Below are 5,411 nucleotides of genomic sequence, written 5' to 3' on the forward strand. Positions count from 1 at the left end.
ACGGGTTGTTTTTCGATATTTGCGAACCGAATTAAATGCTGATTTCACAACCTTTTAATAGTACAATGCCTTTAGTACACACCAACGTCGTTTTTATGGTTTGTTTATGAAATATACAGTCTGGTGAAAACATTTTATCAGACGGTCGAGTTTTCTTTTTATTTCGTGCATTTTAAAATTTTGCAAGATCTCTATCGAAATGTGGAGTGAAATTTTCTTTTCATCGGTATTGGTGAGTACTAGAAGCATTGTGCTACTGATAAATTGCAAGTTTGGCATTTAATTTAGTTCGCAAGTATCGAAAATCAGCTCCGGTTGGAGACGGTGACATTTCCAGTTTTTGTAATGGCGCCGGTTCTGACATTTTCCTGGCACGTAAAATATCAAAATCGTGAAAAAAAAGCCTGGAAAACGTCAGATGTATTGGTTACGCAACGTTATTCTAACATATAATTACACACGATTTACCCCCCTCCCCCTGGAAATCGGAAATTCTTGTTTTTAATTACAAAGTTTACGGTAATTATAAGTAACTGAATTTAAAATCTTTATTTTATAGCAGTGTCAATCTTAGTAAAATACAAGTACAATGTGCATGACGATTCATAAAAATCCATTTCTGCTCTCTAAAATTGGTAAATACATTTAAAAAAAAAAAAAGTACTGATTTGTCATTTTTATGGTCAATGCATTTTTGTAACTGCATCCCAAATTCCTTTTTCCCAACCGCGCTTTATTGCTTCTACTGAAACACTTCCGTGTGCAGTAACGGGTCATTTGGCGTGAAGTGGTTTCAATGTTGTGTAACCGGATTTGATTGTATGAAAATACTTTTTTTCCTCTCAAAATTAAATCCTTAAATGCCCCACTTTTTTTTTTTTTATCAAAAATAGTACTTCGCGTTTTATTCCAAGTTCTTGCTAACCAATAAACCTGATCATGAGTGTGTATTTCAATTAGTCACGTAGGTGACTTACCAAACCAAGAATTTTTATAACAAGAGTCTGCAAATTAACAAGTATTTATTATGGCAATAATTATATTTTATTAACAGCACAAAATATTTACATTTATATATTTACAACAAAAACTGATGTAATAACGACCTATCTTATTATTAAATGGGCCTTAATAAAAATAGTGCCTACTTAACAGAATAAAATATCCAGAACCCGTCCTACTCAATGCTAAGTCCGAAGAGAAATGACCCACCCCTGCACGAAAAAATCTACTATGCCTAACCTAACCGGTATACCAAAAATAGAAATAAGGAACTGGACATTAACACTAAAGTGAACTTGTAAATGAAGGAAACAAAAAGGCAACTTGAACGAGACAGAGACGGAGACCGGGATCCACCCCTCTTATCGGAAAAAGTGAGCTGGCACGAACTTTTGAGAAGGTTCCAAACCAACTGATTTACACGTGAAATACTGGACTTTAAATACACCGCGGTCTGAAGGTGTGTCTTTCTTATCCAATTAAAAACTGCATTCTATGTTTAACTCAGACAAGGACGTTTCCCAAATCATACTGTAAAACTAGAAAGTTTCCGAATGTAAAATAAAGATTTTAACCAATCAAAGATTTTGTTGCTGTTAACTCTGAACTGAAACTACAATGTGTTTGACAGAGAAGCGGGAGAAAAAAAAGGTAAATATTACTAAAAATCAATGCTTAAACTTTGCCATCGATTATCAATGCAAATTTCAATAACAGTTATAAAAGCTATAATTTTATAAAATCTAATCCTATTACACCCACCCATCCCCATCTCAAAACCGAAATATCTTGAAAAGATATTCAGGGTAAAAAAAAATTGTGGGTCGAAAAAAAATGTTGGTACATGAACAATAGAATATAGATATTTTATAAGTAATTTTTCTAAGTTTGTATAACTTTAATATTCTCAAAACTTTATTCAATATTTTTTGATACAGTTAATAATTATTCACTGTTATTGTGTTTTTTTTTTCACAAGGCAGGAAGCATCAATATGGCGGCGGGAAACACAAAACGGTAGGATAAGGATTGTGATTTTTTTCCAAATAAGAACATTAATAATTTTCCACAGATGATTTGATATTTTGTAGAATAATAGATAAATATGTAGGACACAAATTTCACAATAAATTGCACTAATATTTCACTTTATCACATTCATAATATAACTAGTATTAATTGTAACGGGGACCGTTACAGATGTTCCCCAAACTCTCCCCAACTTCCTTTTGGTGTCTTATTCCCTGTAAGCTTCATTAAATAAGGCAATCAAGTATATTGGTTTTTTTACGCATTACACTCGCGCGCACGGGCATGCATGTACAAAATGACCATGTCAACTTGCCTACACTTTTAATACATCATTATATTCAAATTTCATCAAAAGATAAAAAAAATTCGGCTATATTAAGTATATCTGTCATTTTACGCATTGCAAGCGCGCACACGTGCATGCATGTCCATGATGACCGTGTCGTCTTGTCAACACTATTAATATATCTACATATTTTGAGTATCAATGCATTTCAACAAAAAGTATAAAAGTTACAGGTATATCAAGTATATTGGTCATTTTAGCATTGCATGCGCGCGCATGTGCATGCATGTGCATGTTGACAATGTCGTCTTGTCTATATTTATAATATGTCTATGTATTCTGAGTATCAAAGCATTACATCAAAAAATGTAAAAGTTATGGTTATATCAAGTATATTGGCAATTTTACTCATTGCACGCATACGCACGTGCATGGATGTGTGCGCTGACCATGTCATCTTGTCTACACTATTAATATATCCTTATATTCTGAGTATTAAAGTATTTCATCAAAAGATATGAAAGTTTTGGCTATATCAAGTATATTGGTCATTCTACTCATTGCACGCGCACACACGTGCTTGCAAGTGCATGCATGTGTGCGCTCATCATGTCATCTTGTGAACACTTCTAATATATATTTATATTCTGAGTTTCAAAGCAATTCCTAAAAAAATGTACAAGTTAAGTCTATATAATTTGTATTGGTTATTTCAATCATTGCGCATGCGCACACGTGCATGCATGCGCATTCTGACCATGTCATCTTGTCTACACTTTTAATATATCCTGATATCCTGAGTATCAAAGCATTTCATTAAAAGATATGAAAGTTATAGCTATATCAAGTATATCTGTCATTTTAATCATTGCACGCGCGCGCACGTGCACGCACGTGCATGAATGTGTGCGCTGATCATGTCTTCTTGTGTACACTTCTAATATATATTTATATTCTGAGTTTCGAAGCAATTCATCAAAAAATATACAAGTTAAGTCTATATCAATTGTATTGGTTATTTCAATCAATGCGCATGCGCGCACGTGCATGCATGCGCATTCTGACCATGTCATCTTGTGTATACTATTAATATATCCTTATATTCTGAGTATCAAAGCATTTCATCAAAAAATATAAAAGTTACAGCTATATCAAGTATATTGGTCATTTTACGCTTTGCACGTGCACACACGTGCACGCGCAAAATGACCTTCGTTCCGCAAATCTACATAACATTCTTATTAACCCTAAAAAGGTTTCACCTCAATCGGATGTGTAGTTTCGGAGATCACTCACGGACAAAAAAGTACCCAGGAAGAAAAAAAATAATAATAATAACTAGATGAGATCTCGTTGCGAGCAACGAGTAGGTCTTCCGTCCGATTTTTCGATAAGATGAGATATGATTTTGACTATGATCTTTGTTATAAGATAATAATATATATAGACTTCCCTAATTAGATTTCAATCCTTTGATTTTATATACATTATCAAAGAGCTATCGATGAATTGCTTTTGGCCCATCTGAACCCCTAGTTTGAGGGGCAGCCTCTTTTTCTTGATATCAATTGAAAGGTCTTGTGATTTTGAAAACGTTTTGTTCAACAACTATTCAGAGATTTCTTTTCGGTGTGGAGATATGCTGAATGGAAATATTTAGGGGCCACCCCTCCAAGTCCTTAATGGGGCCGTTTGACAGAAATTGAAAGGGTGCATATTGTTTAGAACATTATTCTGACCATCTTTTGTTCAGTATTGCTTATCAAAATATTCCCCCTTTTCGAGATATAAAGCGTCAAAGATTTAGTATTCTGGCCCCTTGTGACCCCTTATTACGTAACATATGATCAGAATCTTATCATATATTGTTGTAAATCGTTAAGATAAGCATCTTTGCTTCAGTAATGTATTACAAATTATTGATCGTTAAAGAGTTATAGGTTGAAGACTTTTGGCCCCTCTGAGCCCTAATTTGAGGAGTCAGCCCCTTTTTCTTGATATCAAATGAAAGATCTTGTGATTTTGAAGACTCTTTGTTCAACAACTATTCAGAGATTTCTTTTCGTTGTGGAGATATGCTGAATGGAAATATTTAGGGGCCACCCCTCCAAGTCCTTAATGGGGCCTTTTGACAAAAATTGAAAGGGTGCATATTGTTTAGAACATTATTCTGACCATCTTTTGTTCAGTATTGCTTATCAAAATATTCCCCCTTTTCGAGATATAAAGCGTCAAAGATTTAGCATTCTGGCCCCTTGTGACCCCTTATTACGTAACATATGATCAGAATCTTATCATATATTGTCGTAAATCGTTAAGATAAGCATCTTTGCTTCAGTAATGTATTTCAAATTATTGATCGTTAAAGAGTTATAGGTTGAAGACTTTTGGCCCCTCTGAGCCCCTAATTTGAGGGGTCAGCCCCTTATTCTTGATATCAAATGAAAGGTCTTGTGATTTTGAAGACTTTTTGTTCAACAACTATTCAGAGATTTCTTTTCGTTATGGAGATATGCTGAATGGAAATATTTAGGGGCCACCCCTCCAAGTCCTTAATGGGACCGTTTGACAAAAATTGAAAGGGTGCATATTGTTTAGAACATTATTCTGACCATCTTTTGTTCAGTATTGCTTATCAAAATATTCCCCCTTTTCGAGATATAAAGCGTCAAAGATTTAGTATTCTGGCCCCTTGTGACCCCTTATTACGTAACATATGATCAGAATCTTATCATATATTGTCGTAAATCGTTAAGATAAGCATATTTGCTTCAGTAATGTATTGCAAATTATTGATCGTTAAAGAGTTATAGGTTGAAGACTGTTGGCCCCTCTGAGCCCCTAATTTGAGGGGTCAGCCCCTTTTTCTTGATATCAAATGAAAGGTCTTGTGATTTTGAAGACTTTTTGTTCAACAACTATTCAGAGATTTCTTTTCGTTATGGAGATATGCTGAATGGAAATATTTAGGGGCCACCCCTCCAAGTCCTTAATGGGGCCGTTTGACAAAAATTGAAAGAGTGCATATTGTTTAGAACATTATTCTGACCATCTTTTGTTCAGTATTGCTTATCAAAATATTCCCCCTTTT

This window comes from Saccostrea echinata, unplaced genomic scaffold, assembly GCF_033153115.1.
Source record: "Saccostrea echinata isolate AGI-Se365-2 ecotype Australia unplaced genomic scaffold, CSIRO_AGI_Sech_v1 ptg000006l, whole genome shotgun sequence".
NCBI classification, from domain to species: Eukaryota; Metazoa; Mollusca; class Bivalvia; order Ostreida; family Ostreidae; genus Saccostrea; species Saccostrea echinata.